General features: G+C 33.8%; 1 pseudogene; it reads left to right on the top strand.

The window, feature by feature from the left end:
• Positions 1 to 4,764: 4,764 nt before the first annotated feature.
• Positions 4,765 to 25,987, top strand: LOC138333376 (putative ferric-chelate reductase 1; annotated as a pseudogene).

Here is a 25,987-nt window from a genome sequence, read left to right as displayed (position 1 = left end):
GGTGCAGTTTATAAACCGGCACATGATGATCATGTGTGCGTCCTGACTTAGGACGTAGTGTTATCTCAATAAAAGTGATTTACGGAATGTACAGCATCTCATATATACATATCATAAACATCGTACGGTTTATAGCTGTTCAATTTCGTGGGGAGGAGAAAACGATTTTCTATTTGACACTTACCAACATGGAGAAATTTTCGTGCAATTGTAAATTTCAAAACTTCAATAACTTGTCATATCAGTTCTATAGCAGCAATGCTGCTGTTAAAATATTCACCGGGCGCGCTCTTTTCCCATTTTATATAACCTATATGTTACTTATAAAGCTCTAAAGCTCTAACATGTGCCATTCAAATCCTGATATGACAAATATGTTTGTCAAAGCTGTACAAGCAAAAACATATTTAAGCATTATTGAGAATAATGTTTATAATCAAATCAGCGATATACTAATGTGTTTTTATGCTTTTACATATTGTTACAATAAAACAAACGGAGCATTGATAGTTTAGCTAGTAGTTTTGTTTGGCCAATGACTGTGCCGCTTCTAAACTTTCAAGGCGTAAACGTTCCACGTGAATGACGTAATAATATTCGACATGCAATTCTTTCAGGCAAAATAATCTAACATCTTTTTAAAGATGCTATGCCGCTGACAAATGGTATTTTTTCACTATCAAAAACGGGAGCAGACGATTTAGTATTTTTCTCCAGTTACAAAATTTACTTAATTTACACCATTATCACCATTGAAAAGTTTGAGCTTCTAATTTTACTTCAAGTTAAAAATATGAAAAATAATTAATTGCATCCCGAAAAAAATTCGTGTCACTATATCCTATATAGAATAAAGTACTGATTGCGCATGCACCTAAAGCAAGATAACTTATTTAATATTATTTTTTGTGTTAATTAGACATATGTATATACGTGATAAAACACCAATTATTGTTCAAATGATGAATGCCATTAATGCTCTGTCGGCGGTGAAGCATTTTTAAAATAAGAAATAACATTTTCTTACTATATGCCCTCGTATATGGAATGAAATAGACCATAACCAATATTCTAATTACAAATTTTATTTATTATCTCATCAGATAATCATTTATCAAAATAAGTTATAATAAGCATATCTTTCTTACTCCGTGTGGTGAAAACATATCTTACAAAACATTGTATACTGAAGTACATCAATGGACGTGATCGTGAATATCGAACACGTTTTGTTTACGAGATTGACCTCGTGCACTGATAAATCCACCCGACATCAGTAAATATAGCACTGATTACAGGTAAATAAGTAGGTCATCGAGCTGATTACATCTGTGCACCCGATTCCACCTATGGCTGTTATCAATTTACATTGAAAATCTGAATTTTGTTTATACCTTGGTTTCGAAAACAAATCTAAAATTGAACTATTGTTATACATCTTTTTGAAAAAACTTCATTAAATACGAAGCTATGATGGTCAAAATAATTAAAAACCCGTGACATTATTTTTTTCTAATGGATCGCATTGATCATCCCATCTGATGAAAATTTTACATCCACTGTATCCATTTATTTTTCCATCTAGACTATTCTATTTATTTTTTTGAGATATTTGAGATTGGAATGTACCACATGTGCAGATTTGCTTGCCGAAATAGAAGAAAAAAACATGATAAGACTCTGTTTTTTGTAATATTACCACAAGCCGTCCATCCCTCAGTTCGAAACCCGCGTATAGCAGTTTTCCTTAACCGGATATGTCCTTTAAATGATCTTGGGTGTAAGTAGGACGTAAAACAAAATAAACTTTAAGCCTTGATTAAATGAAACGAATATGATATATACCTTATATCATCACTTACTTATTCGTGATATTACAGCATATAGTTTATGTATTAAGTGTGGCGAACCTTCGATATATGATACTAAAGGTAAAGTGCAAGTTAAAGTGTCTCCTTATTGATAAGTAACTTACCCACTGATTAAGTCAATTTTAACTTTGATCTGCATTAATGACATGTGTGAAATGGTTATGTCGAAAAACATTTATTTGTTTATCTACATTTGTCTGTTTATTTATGATTTTTTTCATATATATTTTGACAGTACCAAAGGAATTTGATCTTAACTTATGCTCTTTAATCAAATACTGATATAACAGTATTCCAGGCGTATGATACATTGAACATCACTTAATGAAACATTTCCCTAACTGCTATGAATAGATACCACCAAAGAATTTCCATACTTACAGCATAACCACTTCATGTTTATGTCCACACGATATTGTGAATGTCTATAAATCACTTCTCTGGTCGGTTTAAGGAAACTTACTTGATCAAAAGCCGTATACATCATGGCTAACCATTCGTACTTTACATGTGTGATTTGTTTGTTGAACCGCTTGTAAAGAATTTTGATAAAGAATGCGCAAAACAATGTTATTTTCAAGTACAGCTGGTCAGAATTATATACCTTTCACCAAGTAACTATATCATTATGCTTAATAGCATCCTCGACATTCCATGGGTTACTATTACTAGAGTAACATCCACCCCAGGACTATATCATAGCAAGACTGAAGGCTCCCTCTGCGACAACGGATGAACAGTTAACTGCGTACTTTGGCGGACATCAAAAGAATCGAATTAAGATACAATGCGAATGACTTTATGACTTTAAAGAAGCATTGACTTTACAAAAAAGCATAGACATTGAGTTGTTTTAACTTGGTACACAAATGGCATTTTGAAATAATATTTACCTTAATTGATATTAAATTTAAGTATACATCAATCAATATGTAATGGATGAATAATAAATAAACAACAATTTTGTAAATATTGAAGAAATCCTTATTGTTTATCAAATGCAAACATAATCTAAAATCCTGCCACACAAATAACATCCAATTCATACAGTTGACACAAATCCCATCATTATATATCTTGTGCGCCTAATTGACTTTGATAATGTCAAACCTTTCCTAGTACCTAATATCTGATCCATGGCGGTCCTCAGTCCTGGCCCTCGGCCCTTGTCCGTTAGAGGTATCAGTAACAAAGATGTCTATATCATTTACATCCATTCCCTCGCTATCACTAACAGACGACGGTCTGACCACAACTAGAGGTGACACAACGTTCGCTGATGATTGACTTTGGATACGACGAGGAACAATTTCTCCATCCTCTTCTTTCAATTTACGCTCCAAACGATCTGCAAGTTCCAAGAAATTTGGATACCAACAGAAGAATGTTCTTAGGAAGTAAATACGACTTTCTTTGAATACGAAAACAAACACTGTCGTTGTAATTGTAAAAGATATTTGAAATGCGACATGGTAAAGTTCGGCGTATATCAGCATAACATTGTCTGCATTCAATGTGTTGTTGTTCACAAGCGACAGAAGAAACGATACCACAAAGGGACAGCAGGTAGAAAACACGATCATCACGACAGCGAAAATCACTATCGGTGTGTTGTACATCGTGATTGGCATTTCATTTATATAGCCATTTGTAGAAGTTTCCACCGGCACCACCATTCTGTCACCTCGTATCCTCTTAGCGACCATATACACACAAACCAACGAAACCGAAGCACAGTAGAAGAAAAATATACCAAGAAGCAGTTTTTCCAGATGAAAATCATTATAGATTGAAGCAACACAGTTACCACTTTTGTCGTTGTGAGCTAAAGGGATCCAAGCAAAGAACTGTATCAATAGCCATATAGTGCCACATCGTGCGATGGTAGTTCCTTTTGTGATGTGTACCATATACCACGACACATAACATAAGGCTAACATTCTGTCGACAGCCATACAGGTCACGATTCCAGTGGAGATCCCGATGATTTCTATGATACCCACAAGCAATGCATTGCAGTAAGATGGGAAAAGCGTGAATCCGTAATGTGAAACAATCGACTGACTAACAACAATCCATGCCGTATATAGCCATTGGATCAGCAGTAAGTTATATACGAGCACTTTGATTTGTGGGACAATATTCCGACATCTAGAGAACGTAACAGAGGCAACTGTGTTAATGACCAGTGAACAAATAGCCACGTTCAGATCTGTGACACTGACCAACGCCCTGACCAATGATATATTCCCCATTTTTTTACACAGTTCACCGTCTCCACATTGTGGGTTCACTTATTGTTCACATGCGTGCTGTTTACTACGGGCCATCCACACCAAGCCACTTAGATAATTAAATCACACAAGACTGTTCCATTAGCAACAATTGTTGCTGCAAAGATGTAATTTATACAGACTTTTAGTCATACTGATTTTTTGTAACAATGGACCATACGATAATTAATTAGTCGTTTCACAGGGTTTTTTTGTCAATAAAATCGATATTTTAACGTTGACGCTGACGATTCTGTTCTGTTTTATGCTATCATTGCCTCAATCTTCACTGATATGTACAAAAGTGTCTGCGATATTATTTCATTTTTGAAGTGACAGTCATTGGTATGTTTAATGATAATCGTACAACTGATATATTTGATATCATATATAAAGGGTTATCTTAACGTCTAATGTACTTCTCGTGAACGTTGAGGACACATGAGTTTAATAACCATGCATTTATTATAAAAAAAAATCTTTAGAAATATCTTCCTAAATCGACCTCTTGTTTTGACCATATTATCAATCTTGTTTTGACCATATTATCCGAGGTCTGATTTCCAATAGTCTTTGTGCTGTGTCTCCTAATTAAGATTGTTACGTATCACCAGTAGTAGCCTAGTATATCTTAATTAATTATCACATATATTCCAATAATTACAAAGATGCTCTATCCAATACATCACAGTAAAATATCACTACGCAACGGTATATATAGGCATGAATGTATATGTATAGAGGTATAAGGATATATATGTGCATACTGGTGTATAATTTGAGACTTGATATTCGTTCTTCCGGTAAGATAATGAATAAACGGAAGTATCCGCCGGAAGCTGCTGATGACAAGTTATTGACTCTGACACCTACATGTTCTTACGATAATAAACTAATTTCTATTGGAACAAACAGAAAGTGAAAGGTCAGTAAATTACATTCATACTATGATAGCTATACAGCGACGTTAGATACATGTATCATTATTCATAAATCCAAATGTTTTTGCTTGAATGTCATATGTTTAAGGATTATATTGTTTATGTATAGACTCTTAGACCATTTTGGGTATTTACCATTGTGATGCTCTTTATTCCTCATATGATGGAAATGGGCATTATCTTGACAGGATCGAAGAATTATTTATAAATGCCAACCGTAAACCAAGAAAAACTATAAACTGTATAGTGAATATTTGAGAGTTTTATACGAGACATCACATAACCAAATAATTTGGAATAGACTATACTATTAACGTTTGCCAATGTCCAGGTTAAAATCTAGGATTTTTTAGTATAGTACTTTGATACTGATATCGATGATCATCTCATACTCCTGTGAATTGAAACGTTTAACGATTTGACATCTTGTTAAGCTTTTACGAGGGATCTGTCATAAATAATTTAATAACCTGCTTCAAACACTGGGAAACCAGTTGGCAGACGATACCATTAATTGAATATGACCTAATGTATGCCCATTACCTCCCAGCTCATGTGATTAATATTATTTTAATTTTACTTTAACCACCCAGTATCTCTTCTTAGACTGAATAAGTCAACAGACTACAGCTAATAGAGGCACATCTATAAAGTGTCTTTCAAGGGAACACTTTCCTGTCGCAGTTATTTTCTAAGAAACATGCTTTCACACTGTACAACAAATGATGAATGCATGAGGTATTTTGCTAGAACCACGAGCAAAAAAAAATGAAAATTGATTTTAACACTAAAAAACAGAAGATTCTTAGTGCCAGACGATACCATTTAATGAATACAACATAAAACATAAACAGCCCATGTGACCCTAGGGTGTAATCATCTTAACCAGGTCATGTCAAGATCCACATTTTCATTTCAGAATATTTTATTGTCTGATGTTAAAGAAATTGGAATGGGGCAACAGACAAAATGCATATACACACCCTATCCTAACATAGTAACAGACACATACAAATCAATATATATATATTTAAGGATTGAACGTCTTTCAGTTGGCATTCATAACCAAAATGAAAGCCAAACGGACAGAGGTAAATTTCATGAAGCACACTAGCTTAGGGAGTCAAATCGCCCTGAGAAAAGAAAAGATGCAGTTTTATCAGGATTACAAAGCATTTTTCAGCCAATGAAGATATTTTTCTCATATCATTGTTTAGAATTTCAGCAGATTCCTGCCTATTTCCTTCAATGAGACTTATCAATGAAGTATAGTCAACAAACAATTTAACATCATTTAGAAGAAATATCATCACCAATATCATAAACTTATAAAATTGTTTTTTTTTAAATACGTCACATGACAGATCCCTGTGGTAACCCTGCCTGTATGGATTAAAAAGTATTTTAACCTTTGAATATTTCGATTTGAATCCATCAAAGATCAATCTCTATCTCCTATTCTTCAAAAAAGATGAAATCCATATCTACATATTACCATAGATTCCATGTTTATTAAGCTTATTAAGCTTATATATTAACAATCATGCCAAACACGATCAAAAGCTTATTTACCATTATCCAAATGTTTTACAATTGTGTCATATATAGCTAATAGTTGATAGGTTGTTGAATCTTCAGGTAAAAATCTTGAAATTATGTTATGTCTTGAAAGATAATTGAAAAAGATTTTTTAAATACATTTTTTTGTAAAATTTTGCTAAAAATAGGAGTCACAGAATAATTATAAGGATCACTTCGTAAACCTTTACCTTTAATATATGGGTCTAACATTGGCATTTTTACACACATCAGGAAGCATTCCATATGATATAGAATTATTTAATATTTCATGAAGAGGTTTTATAATCGAATGAGAGACAACTTTTTTGAATAGTGGGAATAGTATTATTATTGAATGTTTAATGGTGTTGAGAAGATGAAGTTGTTGTGTAATGTCAAAAGTTGAAAAAGTATGCTGTGGCTGTGGACTTTCTGGAGGTAGATCGTCAGCATTCTTATTAGAAAAAATATATAAATGTAAAATATTCATTGAATGATAAGCTTTGTCGATGGGATGCAGTTTTATATCACCAATAATAATCAGAGAAGCGTCGGTTTCATTTTTGTAATTAAGATTCATAACTGACTTAACTATTCACCACCATTTGTCAGGCGGTATAGTTTTATCAATTAAAGAGGACTGAAGTTTAGATAGATATTTTTCTTTTGCATCCTGGGTTGAAGAAATAACCTGATTCCAAAGGGTTCTTAATTTGTTCCATGAGACAAGATTGTTACATGTATACAATTTGGCTTTAGAATGTTGACGATTTCTTCTACGTGTAGTAGGAGGGGGTCTCGGCGAATGGATGAGCCTTCCTTGTATAGTGGAGATGGGACTTCGCGTTGTATTTAAGTAAATATATGGCTCATCACCTATTCCTTAATTTCTCCCTCTTCAATGTTCGTTTGAGATCCCGGCGGGACACAATGGAAAGTATAACCAGAAAATGAAATAAATGTCAACAGTTTATCATAAAACATAAAGTAAACAGATAACAAAAGCAAAAAGCAGTAGAGTCAACCTAGACCTAATTGGAATGTACAAAGTACACAATATCTACAGTGTAGTTAATAGTGGGAGTACTGAGGGTTTAATCCAACGATATCCATAACAACTGGGCCGACCTAAACCTACTTGTCTCACCATAGGACGTGATACCCCTTTCAACCGAGGCGCTGTCAACGCACCCTCACCCACCAATATTTCCGGTCACGACAAAATTATATATAAGCTTGCTCACTGTTCGAGACCAATTATAGAATTAATGCGCTTCTCCATAGTGTCTAACTATCGTTATAATTATTTGTCACTGACCATTCCCAGTAAATAGACGGTAAAGAATCTATCTTTTTCTCAGGTAATGAAAAAACCGAGAGAAAAAAGTGAAAAAAAATGCAATCACTCTTTGTTTTTGGTACCTATATATATATTCAGTGTTTTTTCTGTGAGACAAAAATAATGTAAATAACCCTTTTTTGTCAAAAAGAATAAAGTTCTGTTTCAAGTACAACAAAAGTCATGAGTAACAGTTTTTTGTACATTATGGAGAAAATTCGAGTTACATGTATATATTTGCGTTCCTTCAAGGTCACTTTCAACAAGAGCTTTTAAAAGTAATTGCATTTCCCTAGTTATCAGTAGACGGTCGAGCGGCCCCAATATACTTTCATTCAGTATTACGGATAGAAGGAGTATGGTAACAAGTAAGTTTTTAATTTTCTATGCTTCAGAAATCACAAAGGATTACTATTATTTACAGATTTATATGCTAGTAATCATAATTGTTTTGAAGTAATTATGAAAAAGTTTCTTTTTTGAAATTACTACTTTTTTTATTTAAGAATCATAGTTTAATGGCATTACTGTAAATATCAGTTTGTGATTTTCTGAAGTATAGAAAATTAAGAACTTACCTATTAAAATTAACACCTTACCTATTAAAATTAACAACTTACCTATTAAAATGACATATTTGAGTAAAAGCGTGTGAAGATTTAACATAACCTGATTTATATCACCTACAGGAATAACGTATTTTTGTGTTTCTATAACTTTCTCAATATAATTATCTAGTAGGTCCCAGTAATAAACTAAGGAAAAGGGGGTCGATACAGACAGCCAAGTATAACAGATTTATTATGTGTTGTGTTTTAAGACCATATCATTTCCAAACTGTTACATTCAAGATCTAACCTGCGTCTAATGTTAATGCTATGTTTAGCGTATTTTAGTACACCACCGTTGTTATCTCTATCCTTCCTTAATGAAAGACCATAGTGCTCTTATGCAATATCGTTATTATATATGGTGGTACCGAGGTGTGTCTCGGATATGCATAATATGTCAAAATCTGAATATTCGGCTTCATGGATGTGGAGCTTGTTACATAATGAACATATATTACTGTGACATAAATAGATATTTTCTAGCTAAATATTTTGGTTGGGGCCTGGATTTGGATAGATATCACCACATAATATAAGGATGCAAAATCTTAGACGAATACGCTTTATATGCACGACAGATGTGTTCAGAGAGGTGTCAGAGATATCAAGATCGACATGGAGTGCTAAACATCAAAGTCAAGTTATCACATAGTTGTAAAATGAAAGTTTTCAGCGAAATGATTTTAATGTTAAAAATAGAACAAATGCTTAACTAGGTGACTGTGACCTACTTCTATTTTTCATCTGATTTCTGAACAGAAACTCACAAACCCATGTTATCACTGACTGGCCATAAAACAACCAAATGTGATATTTCTGCTTTCCGGAAAAAATGGGAACATTTTAATGCCACTGTGTATACTTAGACGTTAGAAATGTGTGTATATTTCTTAAACATAATGTACATCTCTTTCTTTCAGCTTGATGTGCTCAAAATGATGTGGTTAACTGCTATTTTATGCTTAATTCCCGCTTGCCAAACGCAGGTAAGAACATAATATTTTCTCTATTTATGAAGTTCTGCATGGCCCGCTTTACAATGTAGTTTTCGTGTACTAAAGCCTTCATAGAGAGTGTATCAATCGTTTGTCTATAAGTGAAATATGTGGATTTCTAAAATAAGACAACAATAACAATCCTATATATACATTTGTCAACTTAAGGTGTTTAAGATAAAATACAAGTATGTGATATTATGTTCAAGTCTTTGTTTGTAGTATTCCACTTAAACACATAAGCCAATATTTCCTGAAAAGAGAATTTTGAACGATAATAAGGTTTTCCAAAAGTTAATTTCCCACTAATTAAAACAGCTTCATGGATGTGGAGCTTGTTACGTAATGAACATATATTACTGTGACATAAATAGATATTTTCTAGCTAAATATTTGGTTGGGATAATTACGATAATTGAAATGATGAAAAAGAAAATAAGAAATGATATATTTCTATGTTTGTTATATGCATTTCTCTGTGTTGCCGCGTTTTACGAGGTTTAGACATATAACCACTTGCTCACTACTTTGAGATACGATTTCATAAGCCAAGATAGGAAGGTGCCAGGTATTGACTGTTAATCAACATTTTTCTCTAGATTTACCGGTTTTACTACACATCATAAACTTTTTTATGAGTTTCAGGTATGTTGAAATCTCGTTTAAACATATGTAGCTAGTTGCCGTTTAAAAAATGACTAAAGATTTTTTTATGTATGGAAATATTTCTTGGCTACCAATTTGGCAACCATTTTCAAATGTTTATTACTTGCGCTTTCGGTAGAACCTTTTTTGTCTCATTTAAGGATCTGCTAGGTGAGGTTTAAGTCTCGTTTCAGTCTCGTTTCAGTTTCACATTAATCAAAGAGTCTTTGTGATTTTCAAAAACTTATTGTGTCAATTTGTAGCAAGTTGCCTTATGGAAAATATGTAAAAAAAAAAAAAAAAAAAAAAAAAAAAAATAGACTCATATTACATGTAGAATTTGTTTATACACAAAGTTTAAAAATCGAGCAATTTGGCCGCGATTTTGGAAAGATCCATTTGTTAATCTTTGTAAAGAGGTAACTCACCGGTGCTACATTTTCAGCTATATGAAGTTATTTTTTGCTGTAGATCTTTTTTAGGCTCACTGAGATGAAAATGATAAGCATTTAAGGTTGGAATCATAACCTATTGATTTAATTTTTTTTGTTAAAATAACATCTTTTTTATCGGGATAAAAATTCAAGCACACTGACCCCCTATTTTATGATAGTTTTAGAAACACCAATGGGTTTTTTCCTTTTAAACTGCAAAATTTTAAAAAGTTAGTCATCAGAACTTCTTCTGTTGAGCGCTGAATCTGACAAAAATTGTAAAAAATATAGTTATTTTCATTTTCAAAAATTAGGGGGTAGGGGTAACATATACAGCTGTTATGAACAAAAATAAAAATAATGAGTTGACAGTTTGATATCATTATTTAAGAAAAAAAAACCAAAAAACAAAAAACACTGGTTTGGTCAATTTTGCAATTATTCATGTTTATCAGGCAGCTAATTTGCATAATATTGCTTTAGTTTGTCGTGTGTATGCTCAAAACAGTGAAATTCCGATAAAAACACATTTTACATTAAATAACCCTCTTTGTTTCATAATATTTAAAAATCCAGCACGTCACCATATTTCTTTATTACATTTTTAACTTTTAACTCTGAATTCCTAATTCCAAAACTCTATATTAGAACAAAAGTTAGTCATCAGATTATTTTGACTTGTAACCAGAGCAGATCCCTACGAATCAGTGCAATAGTTGCTTTAAGGTAATTTACATTTTGTGAAGTTCACTATGACTGAAATACTCCCCATCGAGGTAGGAAATATATACATTTTTGCATTTTTTATTTACATTTAAGTGTAATCTGAGCCCTGTGTTCATTCTAAAGTATTGAAAGATTACAATTCCTAAATACTCCTAAACAAGTATAAACTTTTATCACATAACCCGCCTGATATCCAATGACTTCTCCATGTAATATTTTTGCATGTCACTAGTGTAATATGACATGGAGCGTTTTTTATTGACTAGGAACCATTATGACGTCATGACTTGACGCGACAAAATTGCGACCTCGGATGGAGCGTTGCAATATATTTTGATGTTGATATTCTTCGATATGTAGACTGTTGATAAAAAATGCCGTATTCGCTATGAAACTCGTCCTTGTGCCATTCTAAATTCTATCCAATGACGCATTTATCAAGCCTTATATACCAAATCACTCCGTGTACACTTTAAAGTAAAGTGTTTATTTCATAGAAACTTTAATAAAACTCGTCTACAAGTTTTAATTTATGATCGCCAATACTCGCATAATACACATTTGTACGACTCGTTGTATGAAACCTCATATGAAATGAACATTTCTAAGTAATCCAAGTGTACAAGGAAGGCAGAATTTTAAGATAAACCTGTAATCTGTAGCTTGGCTTAATAAAGTCAGACTAGGTTAAAGCAAAATATGCATGTATATGGATGGAAACGGAAAAAACATTCCGGTCGCTAGTCTCAGAACGGATCTTACTTTGTTGGGCGGTATATAAGACCAAGCCAAGTTTCACATACTTTTTACTTTGAGAGCAGATTCCGCGGAAGCGATAAGAAGAAAATCTAAAGGTAGGTTTATGTATACATAACTTTACATTACGATTTTACACATGGTTTTATAAACGATTACTTAGCGTGTACATTATGAAATTGATACAGAAAGTGGACATGTTCTCTCAATTTTATTTTATTTGCCGATGTTGTGCTTCACCATTTTAGAATTCAGACGTCAGAGTATTTCATTTTGCTGGCATTAATCACAATCAGATTGTATATATCTATTTTGATAACGTCGCTTACAGTTTTATGTTTCCTTTTCATGAATTAAATTTGAAAACATGGTTTTATAAACGATTATTTAGCGCTTTAATTATTGTGCTTCAAACATGGTGTTTACAACATTGGAATTAAATAATCCATCTTTTTATTACAGATGTTTCAGATACTAACTTTGGCCGCGATTGCTATTATCCAACCTTCGGTAAGTGTTAAAGATAGGTTTAACCTACATGTGTGATTCGAATTTAAATACACGAATATCTGCATCAATCAGATATTTTTGTTGCAGAACTTTCTATATGTATAGGTCGATGACTGATGTGTATCACATGTTGGTTTTTAAATGATAAGTATGATACATATTTGATCCATAAGAGATATAAATCCATCACAATTAGATCATCGATTAATGAAGGAAATACGATTTTATGATTTCGCTTATCGTAATTTACTGAAGATTCCGGTTTTATCTTAAAGTGAGTTATCTACCTTGTGAGAAAATATTGATTTATTTTGTAACACGTTTGAAAAGGCAACTATATGTCAAAAAATGCGGAAAGTTTTTGGAATGCAAGAAAATAACGATTCGGTCAGAACCAGCTAACAGGAATATTTCGACAAGAGGCAGAGGTGATGGTAGATGACTACTTTGTAATTATCTTATTGGTTGTAAATTATTTTTAACGTATGCAAAACATTTACGGGGGAGGGGGTTTCGTCAGAGAACAAAACTTCATGAAGATTTGTTGTGAAGATGTGAAATAAATTTATCAGAATTTGAAAATTTCTCCCTAAATGAAATCCCATTTTGAACAACTAATAAATTGTTCGATTCTAATGTTGTGCTAATTAAGAAGATCGTTGGAGTAAAAACGAAACACAACCACTGGGAATGGTTACATTCGTCACTGCACATGTTGCAGTAAAGTCCGCCTCGGAATGGTTACATTCGTCACTGCACATGTTGCAGTAAAGTCCGCCTCGCAGCCTTTGACAAACGATGCGACTGAAGTGAGCAGCAAGTAAGTTGTTGGGTATTAGAGATTCAAATAACGAATCCACTGCTAGCAACCTATTGGAGATTCCACATTGACAAATGAGGATGTTAGTGATGCGGCAACAATACATATTAAGATAAAGCAAAATGTAGATGATATCATCGATACTCTGTTTTCAGCTTGTATCTCCTGCGATAACTCCAGATGTTGGATGCGGAATAACCAAGGGTTGCTACCCCGCCACATGTCCCCTTAGTGGCTGTACCGATTTCCATCTCAGTTGGGAGCACAATGGCGATTTCATGGATTTCAAGTTGGTGGCTTCAGTCCAGCAATCTGGGACGCAGTGGGCTGCTGTTGGGTTCTCATTCGACAGTCTAATGGTAAATCTGTGTTAACCAATGCTGCAAAATGATTTGCATGGTTTTTATTTTTCTGTTTTTATCCATGGATTTATCCATTGATTTAGATATACATCCTTGCAACAACACAGAGTTAAACGCTTACAATGTACACACGTGAACATTTTCGTTAGGACAATAATCAATAAAAACCTACATGAAATGTTTAGCTCACGAATTGAGATTGGATCAGATAAAGAGTACAGTTCTGATGCCACGATTTTAAATATAATTATGAATATGAATTAATTAAAATGGTTAGTTAATATATCACAAAGAATTTCGATCAAAAGAACATCCTTAGTATTTACGTAAAATTGAAAACAAATGGGGAAAATAACATTAGAATCGCGGTACATCATTTCTTTGATTTGTTTTTGACTTGTTTACTAGACTCGATTTTCGGTATAAAATGAAATGATTTTTTTATTATTATTAACAGCCCAACGCTAGTGTAGTCTTGTGTAGGATTGACACAAAATCAGCAGAAATAGGACACACAGCGGCTGTAGGAAGATCGTATTCTGCCTTGAAAGTAGGTTATCACCTATTTTGCTGTAACGATGATATATCAAATAAAAAAAGCAAATATATGTTAGACATTCTAGATGACCGCATGACTATAATAAAATAAAACTGATCAGGCCAATTTAGACCTTAACTATCAATGTGTCAATTTCTTGTCCTTTTATTACCTGTTTCTTGGTTTTATTGAAGATTTATTTCAGTATGAATATCCAAAACTGAATCTAAATCTTCTTTTTGAAAGTAAACAGGAAGTCAGAGTATGATTGGAAAATTCTTGAGGATAACCTTTCTGTGTATTATATATTAATATCACCGAACTTTTAATGATCATATTTATTTACAGACCACAGAAAAAAGCCTGCAGAACGCCAGCTCTTCCGTTGTCGGAAACTACCTGAAGTGTTTGTTCTCTCGCATTAAGAAGCCGGTTGAGTTCACGGATCAGATATTCGCTCTAGATGGCAACAGCTTTTATATTCTAAATGCAGAGGGCTTAATCGTTAATGGTAAATAATAATGGGTACTGCATAGAAACTAATAAATAAAGTTAAAAAGTATTTGACCATTAATATTGTATTAGTATGGACATGTGATGTTCTTTAATAAAATGTTTGATAGGAAATTAGGTACTCTTAATGGAAATCATCTTTTTTATTCACTATATATATTTGACATTTTAAATATATTTAAAGGGACAATTCAATTAGGCTTATTTTGTTACATAACCTACAAAACATGACGTAAATGTATTGTCCTGTATTCCTTATGAAACATAAAACAAGAAATATTGACAAATTCCACATTGATTGATACCGTTGAAATTCCAAATCGTCAATACGATTAAGCAGGTGTAATCAAATGCAATACATAACCAGTGAGGAGTTGGTGAAATTATATTCAGACAAGAACATGCACCTAATAACGTAAACACACTACTGTAAGAGCGAATTGAGTTGTTCTATACAAATATTTCTTTACCATACTGGCAAGGGCCACGGTTCGGCATACAAGACGTCCGACGTCAATGTATAATGGCGGACAGCAAACGAGTTTGAACATTTCACATACATTTCTTTACAATGGGCTTTTCTGACATATCACAGTAAAACCAATTGCAACAAATCTAATTTCCGTTAGAACTGGCTTGTTTCCGATATTAGACTGAATTGTTCCTTTAAATATCTATATGTCCTATCATAAACACTTGAGGCTTAAGACCGATAGGAGGAAGGGACAGCTGAGTATTGCATGCGAAATCATTGTTTCTGCTTCATAAAACTCATTAAAAATGGGTTTTAATACATTTGTGCTTAAACAATTGGTCTCTTCTACCAATCTCTCTAAATATAAAACCAGAAAATAACCTAAAGTTTTGGAATTTGCTGCTGATAAATGCGTATTTTGTAAACAGAAGAGTGTTCGATGGTTATTTTAAATTTTATTACAGGCCTTCCTACTGGTCATTTATCCAGAGGGTCCAGTCCTGCCCCGGTGTCCCTGATGGATATAGGACAGCTAACTACTGATGATACACCAACACTGCCAAGCATTGTCCCTACCGGGATTCCAGTCCCTATATCTACCCTCAAGGATCTTCCAACCATCTCCGCAGCCACCCAGAATACAGTTCCATTGATATTCATGACATGCTTGCATCTAATCGTTACGCTTGTGTGATACCACGTTACTGTCGTTTTGTCCATTTAATGTGAAGAAGATCTCGTGGAAGAAAAGCTAAAGATTAATATTTGAAATGCCAAATGTGTAATTCCGAATTCACACTTTGGGCTCATATTCGTATGATTAAAAAAAAGGAGTTATGCATGCGTTTACGAATAAAAAAAACAACCTTATCACGGAAAAAATAACCCCAACAAAAATCCATGTGTTTCATTTCAGTGTACATCATAAAAAAGTGTATTTAGTAGCATAACAGTTATACGTTTTATAATCTTGTTACACAGTTCTGAAGTAAACTTCATTCAATAACATGTTCGATTGGAATTCACACATGTACGTGTAAAATTGGGGAATTAGAAATCCATTCAAATCCGGAGTAGCTGTCTTCACGTGTATGAGTTTATAAGAAGAAATATCACGATATTAATTCACAATAATTTTTTTTGGAATTTTATTCTTTTTATGTTAATCGTTAAAGGCCCACTACCTTTCCGAAACGGCATTTTATTTTTAAAATAGGAATGTAATGTCGAGATTGATTATTCTGTAGAGTCGCAAAAGTAATATAGCTTAACGCTGATAGCTTAACGCTGATAATACAATTACCATCACTTCCTAAGCAATTTAATTTAAATATATTAAATATTAATTGTCATAACACGGGTCGTCTTATGTTTCCCGCCGTCGTCCTAATAATCGCGTTAATTGACTTTCACTGCGCCATACGACATCAGTGGTCATACAAACATCACAATAGATAAAAGGATTTGATACCAGTCAAGCCGGTTTTCAGTCAGTAGGCTAATTAATGTATAATGAAGAAGAATGATGCCAATTTGGATAAGAACTCAGCAGGAAAATTTTCTTCAGCACTTTAACCATTTCACATAGCCTTGATACATATCCGTTTGTAACTGCTCGTGCTATGTTCATTTTGGATGCCCCTGCAATCCATTATCCAATAAACCGACACTATTTGAAGTTCAAACTTCATAACATTCGTAAACAATAACTCACCTCTCTTTAAATATCTAGAATATACTACGCAGATCAACTTTGACGCTTAAATAACATTTACTTTTTAAATTAGTATTCCATTTATGCATGAATATGTTTCTTTACAAAATAATAAAAAACTTACAAATGCATACAAACTGTGTGAAGTTTTATTTTAGGCTACATCGTACGGTGGCTGATTTATGCCATTTCGTGTTTTCGTCTTTTCGCCCCGAAAAGACGAAAATTAAATATCTTAATTCTCGTCTTTTCGTCTTTTCGCGCCGAAAAGACGAAAATTAACAAATTTAAATTTCGTCTTTTCGCGGCGAAAAGACGAAAAGACGAAAAGTCAAACACGAAAAGACGAAAGTGAAGCACGCTAATTAGCGCCTTTAATTTTCGTCTTTTCGCCTTCAAAAATCTCGTCTTTTCGTCTTTTCGCCCCGAAAAGACGAAAATTACAAACCTTAAATTTCGTCTTTTCGTCTTTTCGCCCCGAAAAGACGAAAATTAACAAACCTTAATTTTCGTCTTTTCGTCTTTTCGCCCCGAAAAGACGAAAATTAACAAACCTTAAATTTCGTCTTTTCGTCTTTTCGCCCCGAAAAGACGAAAATTAACAAACCTTAAATTTCGTCTTTTCGTCTTTTCGGGGCGAAAAGACGAAAATTAACAAACCTTAATTTTCGTCTTTTCGTCTTTTCGCCTTTTCGCCCCGAAAAAATACAAATTACAGATATACTTTGTCATCTATCATATACGACGGAGATTATAATGTAATTTCTAATGTACAATTATGATGAAGACCATGTCATGTATGTAGTCAAAATGTCTTTTCAAATAATACACAGTACATTGTACCTACTGATTGACTGTTATAATTAACTGTATTTGAGCAATTTCTTGGTACAAGTCCTTCCTTTAAACTCAAAGTCTTCACGAGTTGTCTTTCATAAATTATTTTGTTAACAAGTTTATCCGTGGTTCAAACGCTTTCAAATAATACCCGCCGACAACTTTTTTTTTCAAGTTGTGTAGGGGAGGCAACTCCTGTAAGTGCTATGTTTAGCATCTTAAGTTCATTATGGTCCTTACATATACACGGCAATGTTTTGATAAGCGTAATTGCTAAAGAGGGCGATTAGAACACAAAAAATAAGATATTAATGAATTTTTTAAAAAATGTATCAATGCGGAAATGAATCTGTTAGTGGCACGTGGCATATGCCACGTGTGAGAAATCTACGTAACTGCTGTAAACAAACATGTTGACTTCTGTTTTAAAACTTCTAATCTTAGTTATTGATGAAGATACTTGTGATACAATCAATTTAATAAATCGATTGTTATCATAAACTACTTTGATGCTTCTATATTGAACAATTAAGTCAATATTAAGATAAAAAGATTTCAAAATGACTTCCACACCAGACCGGAAGGCGAAAAGACGAAAAGACGAAAATTAAGGTTTGTTAATTTTCGTCTTTTCGGGGCGAAAAGACGAAAAGACGAAATTTAAGGTTTGTTAATTTTCGTCTTTTCGGGGCGAAAAGACGAAAAGACGAAAATTAAGGTTTGTTAAATTTCGTCTTTTCGGGGCGAAAAGACGAAAAGACGAAAAGACGAGACGAGAATTTTGAAGGCGAAAAGACGAGAATCAAAGTCGCTAATTAGCGTGTATCACTTTCGTCTTTTCGTGTTTGACTTTTCGTCTTTTCGTCTTTTCGCGGCGAAAAGACGAAATTTAAAGTTGTTAAATTTCGTCTTTTCGGGGCGAAAAGACGAAAAGACGAAAATTAAGGTTTCTTAATTCTCGTCTTTTCGCCCCGAAAAGACGAAAAGACGAAATGGCACAAATCAGCCACCGTAACATCGTAAAATTAATATTGACGCAGAAATGCTCTATACATGTATAACATAATTTAATACGTTGTAGTAGCCTGCATTAGCTACAATTTAGTACGGTACGTGATTTCGCCACCTGCCATTTTTCGCGATTTTTCAATAAATGGCAGAAAGGTGACCTGACCCACTGACCTCGTTTACATTACTTCCTATGGGGAGCGGTCACTTATTTGTAGCGAAAATGGCGGCGAGAAGTCACTTTTTTATTTCGAAATATGATCGAGTTTAGATGTCATTTCAAGAGTGGAACTGCACTAATAACAGCTCCCTTTCGCAGTGATACGTTTGTGCATATCCGGTTACATAATCTCGTGTGTCGTGAAGCACTTGCACAGCTGTCGATGTAAGTCATCCGTTCTTGATTCTGAATGAGAGTGATTGAAATTCATTAAAATCAATGCCAAACGTGTGCGAAACTACGTATCCACACTCTAATGTGAAGATATATGCTAATGTGAGACTCTTTTATAGCTGCATACGAAGGATAGGGCTATTTTATCCGAGGGTCAAGCGTCGGGTTTTACAACATTTTGTGACCATTAGTGTAAAATATCCATATATTGCATAGTCACATATCAAAGAATCTTTAAGTGTAATGATTTCTCATACATCGCCGTTTTATTGCGATTTTACATATATGATTTCCCGCCATTTTGAAATAAGTTTAAAAATGTTACAGCGAGGCAATTATCCATGCATACAAATATGAGAAGCTATGTCAAGTCCATAATTGGCCAATAAAACCAAATATCGCTTTAAGATATCGATGAAATCCGACCGATAAACGAAAGAACGACAGGAAAACGATGTTTTTAATTTTTTTCTACCCACTGTAACAGTATGTAAATGCAGAATTTAAAAACCAATATTCCCAATTTTCAGAGAGAAATCCCTCACTTTTGTCACGGAAAAAATCAAAAGGATCTATCACTACCTAAGGGTATGGAGAAGAAATCTTTACCCTCTGGAAGTTTCACGACTGTCTAGGGAATTATCCTTTTTCTGTGAAAACAGGTTGACTTTCGACCGCGATATTATTTAGGCCAAAATTCAACTCGCGCATGAATGACGTGCTCGAGGTTAAAGATGATATTAAATGTTCCATTGGACTGCACAGGTTAATGCTTATTTGCATATGCCTTCTTCAGTTGGTTCTACAAGCAGACGAGGCATGTGACGTCACGAAGGGGTGTTTCTCGGACTGTTCGGAATCCTCCCAGTGTGCCTTTATTGTGTCATGGAGAAGTATCAGCATTACACAGATCGAATTTGAAATTTCATCTGTCGATTCTGGTGCAAACAGCTGGATAGCCATCGGGTTTTCTGCGGATAGAGCAATGGTACTGTATTATATATACATGTTCATATGTTTATAATTTCATAATTTGTAGGCATAATTGCAAGGAAAAGCTGGTAGCATCAATAAGCACATAACTTGAACAATAATTTATGGGGAAAAATATGCATCCTTTTGAAATAATATTGGTACATGTCGCTACAGAATATACAGAATTACATATTCCAATTTGGTTCCCCCTTTTCGTGAAACATCAACACCTAATATATTGCTGAGAGTCCCTATAAGAGTGATCGTCAGTTTAAATTATTTCAATATGGAGCAGTAAGCTAAACAAAATCATTTTTGTATGCGTTCTACAGGGTTCGGACAGTGTTGTGGCTTGTGTAACCTCGGGTGGAGTAATATCTGCTGAATCTGGCTATACTGACGGTCGGTCATACAGAGCACTTTCTAACGTAAATATAGACTAATATTTTGTATAAACTTATACCGGAACAACAGCACTACTTATATATGTCAAAGAATTATACCATTAACCTGCATGTTTTCACGACGTTTTGATTTCGCGTCTTCATGGCTTACAACTTTTTTCATGGCGATATAATAATTTATATGTTCGCTATGCATGTAAACAAAACAAAGTAGCGGCAGTGTATTTTATTACTTTATATTTTACCACGTAATACATGAAATAATATCGCGTGCGAAATTAATTAATTTATATTTCCTCCTCAAACATGGGCAATTGATAAAGAAAGTTGATGAGTTAAAACATTGTTCTAATATTGACTTTAACCATAAATGATTATATTAAAGCCTAAAAGAAATAAAAATATTTGATTTCAAGTAATGTCCATGGGGAATGATTCATTTTGTAAGATGTAAATTTCGAGTTGCAAAATGCGAATTGCAAATTTTGCAAATGGTATTTTGCATCCCTGCTATCGCCTTTTGAATGTCACAAAAATCATTTAAAATAAAAGAATGATGTTTTATTCTACAGAAGAGCATGGGTTTATCGGACGTGTCCGGGTCGTTGACTGGTTCTATCATGACCTGCTCTTTCACCAGGATAATCTCTATTCCTGGACAACAAGAATTTTTCGACCTACAACAGAACTGGCATATTCTGTTTGCCCGAGGACAAGCGTCTGCAGGTATTGTAGTACCTTAAATTTTTCTGATTGTATTTTCGTATGAAAATCATTGTAACTATCCAAAGTACCATCTTTTGCAAAATTGATATCTGATAATCGTAGATCATTACCAGATATATGAATTTAGGCAATTTTCCCCATGAAAATGTTCTTCTAACTCATACCTTAGGGTTAATCTCTGCGTCACTGATTCCAAAACCAGACTATTCTGCAGCCACTAAATAAACAGTGCAAGTAGGACTTAAGAAGAAATTAAATGGTCAGAAAATCACCCGTATTATACCCGTACCCGTACATGTATTATTCTTCATTAAATAATAGAATGGCTAGTTACCATTTCAGATAGTGAATTCATACGCAGGCTAACATTTCAATATCCTTTGTAAGTCAACGAGAGTGCTTTCATGTAACCTGCATTAGGTTGTTGGGCCTGATGATATACCAGTATTTTGTTTTTATAAAATTTCATATATGTTAATCACTTCCACTTTTTCTCAATATCCTTTGTAAGTCAACGAGAGTGCTTTCATGTAACCTGCAACTATCAAAATTATGTTTTCACTCAAAATGTTTAAAATTAATTCAAATTGATGACTTTCGTATCTTATCAAATGAAAAATAGATAAATATTAAATGAGCCATATAAATTAATCGTGCATTTCAATTTCTTTCGACCAGGTACCCCATCAAAGCATGCGCAGATTCCTTCTATCAGTGGAGATGTTTTGAACTTCCAGTCAATCTCTTCCTCAGGCGCAATAGTGTTGTCATACCCTCTCGTAAAAGCGCACGGTGAGGATTCTTTTAATGTCCACCTTATTTATAACGATAATAATGCTATATACCCCCAAATTAGGACCTACTTAAGAAGTTTCATATACATATAATGACTATATAGGAAAATGCTTTCATTAATTTTCTTGTTTTGTAAGTTCGATGATTATTATGGCCTGTACGTGTTTTGTAGGTTCACTGATGATTATTGCCTGAGTTTTTATCGCTAGTATTGGAATATTCGTGGCCAGGTACATGAAACCGTTCTGGCCAAATTCTACACTGTTGGGGACAAAGGTTTGGTTTGCGGTAAGGATGTTTGTTCTAATATTCTAGTTAAAATGTTTACTCTTGTGGATCCTACTGTCTTTAGACAGAAATTTAAGTTCGACAGTTCTATCAAATCACACACAAATATCATTATAAATATTTACCGAAGCGATAGAAATGTTAACTACAAGTATTTGTAATTTTCTATTGATGTCTTCATAGGTTCACAGGATATGTATGGGGAGCGTCATGACATTAACCGTAATATCGTTTATTATCATATTCGTGGAAGTTGGTGGCTACGCACATGTAAGTACTTTTCCGATATGACCGAGTTTATGTTGTTATCTTGCAACGTCTTTGTCACTAAACTTTTTAAAGTACTTGAAATGAAAGAAGGGTATTTTATGAAAATTTTCTGTCCATCTATCCATCCGGTCACTTTTTCTCCAGCTTACCAATCCATTCATCTATCGACCCATCCATCCTCAGACCTATCGACTGACCGACCTTTGAGGCAAAACATGGTTTAACAGACAAATGTATTTGATTTCAATTTGAAAATGGTGCCTTTATTAATGTTACAGGATAAAAAGTTAGCACGGTGAGTATCTTTTAAGATATAGGCTGTATTTGTGACTCAGGGGAGAACGTCAAAATACACTCTCCGCTTTTGTCATTCGTGGTCCTCGCCAAAATGTATCATCGATTTCCAGAGATTGGCCATGTATTGTCTATGTAAAATGTCATGGATTTGTATATTTTAGGACATCAGTGTGGTGGTCGGGAGTATAACCCTAGGACGTCTCCATCCCGTTCTCGGCATTATCGTCACTATCCTCGTCATAGCAAATGTAACACAATTATTTCGTCATATATGCATTTATTTGTTTGGAGGAGACACTTACTTTTAAACATAAAGAGATGGAGTCTGCCTTTTTTGCAATCAATATCATTGTCGTAATTAAAAGATGTTATATTTTCAAATACATATGTATGAGGTGGTTTGGAAATACAAAATGTCTTCCTCGTAATTGATTTAATTTTGTTTGATTGGTTTAACATCCTATTAACTTCATGATTCATTTCAACCTGAAACACAATCAATCTTTTCGTTTTGAGAACAGCCTGTTATGGCAATGTTTCGCTGTTCTCCGGACCACGAGAAGAGACCCATATTTAACTTTGCCCATCGCCTTTGTGGAATTAGTGCCCACGTACTGGCAGGTAATAACGTTAACAGGTGAAGTGAATACATTCATACACGTGTCATATGAAAACTGAAAATGTCCTTATGATATTATGTTGTATAACATTTAAAAATACGGTAATGTACTATCATACTGTTTTCTATTAATGAAAATGTGTCTCTCAACCCTCTGTTGTGACCAAATCGTCTAGTAATGACACACAGTATCCATGCGTGTTTATAAGTGAAGTATATTTGGTAAATCTGGAACATAACGCTAAGTGTAGCTGTCAACTATAACATTCCTTGAAAGGACAATCAAAGATTTAATAGATGTTTGTATTGTCTGTAAATATTAATTCATGCTAATCCATTTTCATTGTAGTAGTTCAAAATGAAACAAAAATTCTTAACTTAAATAACTAAAATGAAAAACAATTTAAATTTTACTTTTTGATAATAATATATACAAATGCATGTTTACTGTTGATTATGGATGACATTATTCGATGTGTATTATGTAATTTTAAACAGATATTGATATGTAAATGGTCAATTTTTTTCAGCATTTGCAATTATTTTTGGAACGTACCTTGAGAAGTCTCAACTCAACGGAATTGCATCCGGTGTGGCAATAGCTTACATGTGGGTGTTTGTGATCGTCAACATCTGCTTGGAATTCTACCTGTTAATTAAACGTAGAGCGTCGGCAGGTAGGTAACCAAACACAAAATAGTAATCAATAACAACGTATAAAGGAAAATCTTGGGAGTTAAGGGGTTAAACGTAGATCGGCTGCAGGAAGGTAAATAAACACACACAAAAAAATAATAACGTGTATAAATCATGTTAAATATTGGCCAGTTTGAAAAACGGAAGTTGAAAAATAAAAAAAAATAAAAAACCCAAAGAATATCATGAAAAACTGTTTTATGATAAAATATGTCTTCCCATTTAGAGTATCGTATAAAATTATAATATTTTTGACGCGATGGAATAACAATGCTTGTATTTTTTAGAACAAACTGACATTGAGCTGAAGAAAGCAGATGAAGTAGACATTAGACAATCACTCACTCCGGATGGATTACGAGGGGTAAGTATACACAAAGTACATGTATATAATGGGCACTTCAATCAAAACTCTTCAGTTAGTGTAAATCGCAATTTGATATACCTCGTATTTTCATACGTTAACATTTCTTAATTTTACATCTAATATTTTTATCAGTAATTTGTGTCTGTACATGATGTTAAGCTAGCCCGGTTTATGTATTGATTCACTTAATAATTTGAATGTGTTCGACAAGGGGAATACAAAATTCACGATAAATATAAAACCATAAAAGGTTATAAAGAAGCTGTCATATAACAAAGTATTGTTCTATTTTAACTGACATCTTGAATCTTCGTTTTGTAATATATTCCTGAATACGTCTTTGTTAATAGGTAGAACAATTCGCTGTGAAGTGTGGCTTTGGTATACAGATAATACTCATGTTTGTCTTCGTTTGTCTTTGTTAATAGGTAGAACAATTCGCTGTGAAGTGTGGCTTTGGTATACAGATACTACTCATGTTTGTCTTCGTTTGTCTTTGTTAATAGGTAGAACAATTCGCTGTGAAGTGTGGCTTTGGTACACAGATACTACTCATGTTTGTCTTCGTTTGTCTTTGTTAATAGGTAGAACAATTCGCTGTGAAGTGTGGCTTTGGTATACAGATACTACTCATGTTTGTCTTCGTTTGTCTTTGTTAATAGGTAGAACAATTCGCTGTGAAGTGTGGCTTTGGTACACAGATACTACTCATGTTTGTCTTCGTTTGTCTTTGTTAATAGGTAGAACAATTCGCTGTGAAGTGTGGCTTTGGTACACAGATACTACTCATGTTTGTCTTCGTTTGTCTTTGTTAATAGGTAGACTTTGGTCTTCGTTTGTCTTTGTTAATAGGTAGAACAATTCGCTGTGAAGTGTGGCTTTGGTACACAGATACTACTCATGTTTGTCTTCGTTTGTCTTTGTTAATAGGTAGAACAATTCGCTGTGAAGTGTGGCTTTGGTATACAGATACTACTCATGTTTGTCTTCGCTCTCACCCTGTTCGTGCTCCTCAACAGTACCTGAAAACCTGAGACATCGACAGTAGGATTTAACAGGAACGCATGTTGGTACTTGGCAATACCTGGACTAGGAACTGTGGACATATGATATCATGGCAATATATTTAGCCGGAAAGCTTCGAGGAATGTTTTGACCAAGAGATTACTTTGAATCAGATCAATTAAAATCACGTTAACTCAGATATTAAAACTCATTAGAAGCATAA

This window comes from Argopecten irradians, chromosome 1, assembly GCF_041381155.1.
Source record: "Argopecten irradians isolate NY chromosome 1, Ai_NY, whole genome shotgun sequence".
In the NCBI taxonomy this organism is placed as follows: domain Eukaryota; kingdom Metazoa; phylum Mollusca; class Bivalvia; order Pectinida; family Pectinidae; genus Argopecten; species Argopecten irradians.
This window is presented reverse-complemented; position numbering and strand designations above follow the sequence as displayed.